Source organism: Bacillus rossius, chromosome 1, assembly GCF_032445375.1.
Source record: "Bacillus rossius redtenbacheri isolate Brsri chromosome 1, Brsri_v3, whole genome shotgun sequence".
Taxonomy (NCBI): Eukaryota; Metazoa; Arthropoda; class Insecta; order Phasmatodea; family Bacillidae; genus Bacillus; species Bacillus rossius.
The window spans coordinates 99,337,585-99,338,821 of NC_086330.1; the positions used below are offsets into that span (position 1 = coordinate 99,337,585).

General features: G+C 43.2%; 1 long non-coding RNA gene across 1 annotated transcript; it reads left to right on the forward strand.

Moving 5' to 3' along the window:
* The first annotated feature begins 242 nt into the window (after nucleotides 1-242).
* LOC134529386 (uncharacterized) lies at nucleotides 243-1,237 on the forward strand. The gene is made up of 2 exons (XR_010074559.1): nucleotides 243-554; nucleotides 674-1,237. It is a non-coding gene; the product is annotated as an uncharacterized LOC134529386 (long non-coding RNA).

Sequence of the window (1,237 nt, forward strand, 5' to 3'; positions counted from 1 at the left end):
CAGTCTCCTCCATAAGCCCCCTTGCTTTAGAAGAAGCCTCGTGCGACATGCACGAGTCGATTTAATTTCTGTTTCGGCCACCTCCCAGTAGATAGCGCTGCCATCAGGCGCCAGAAGAAACGTCGAGATATCGAAGCAATTAGTTCTTCCACTCACTCGGACGTCTTCGGAACCTTTCGGATCTGAAGCCGAAGTACCCCCCACCCTTTTTTTTTTCTAAATCAAGCGCCTGTTTTTAATTAAGCGTCACACCGACCCCCCAGGGACTTCTTGGCGCGACGTCAGAATGACTACTTCGTTTCTCGGCCAGACCTCAGCAAGATTCAACTTCGACACGCCCACTAGGATGCAGTTGTCTCGTCTAGGGATGTCTTCCTAGGTTTTTAGATAGTAATAAGTCATTATGTATTTCAATGTAGAAACTTTTATAATTTGCTAAATTTTAATAAATGTAAATTATGAGTGCTTCCGCGTCCACCGCGCTTGTTTCGGTCAGGATCTCGCGCGCATCGCGGCGGGGCCCCTCCTGAGTGCAAAGACAACACCCTGGTTTGGTGAGTTTTCTACACCCTCTTTCTCTTCCCCGACGATCCCCGTTTTTGTGGGCATTTTTGCCCGTTTAACGACTGGCTGCGAAGCAGGTCTAATTCTTTTGGATTTGGCTTGTTCACAGACAGGGTCCAAGAATTGGTATCCCAGAGTCCCAGAGCCGGCGCCGACATTGCGGCCAAATGCTCTCCCTCATCTTCGGTAACCGGAAACTACTGAGGCACCACCTGGCAGCCCGGCTACAGTATGATGTATCACTCCCGACCAGCAAGTTCCAAATATACGACACCCAAATACCCCGCGACTTAGAGCGTGCCAGTGCTATGCAATTTCTAAGTGTCAGCTAATTGTACTAAGTAAATCTGCGATAACTAAAGTGGGAAGTGCAGTTCTTTAATTATGCTACATGCTAATAATCATAACTCTGGGATTGTTTATTTTTATTTTTAACTATCGTGTAAGGTACCTCTTAATAATTTGGCACGGGCCGGCCCTGTTATAAAATTTTACCTATGAAGGTATTAACCTATATTATAAATTGTAACTTCTAATGTATTAGTCCAATTATATATTTTAAGTAATTAACTATTTTATCAAACCAACTTGTAATTATCAAGTTGATATTTTGTTTACTTTTGTTTATTTAACTATGATATAAAAATAAATAGAGGCACAGTTATAGACGAAA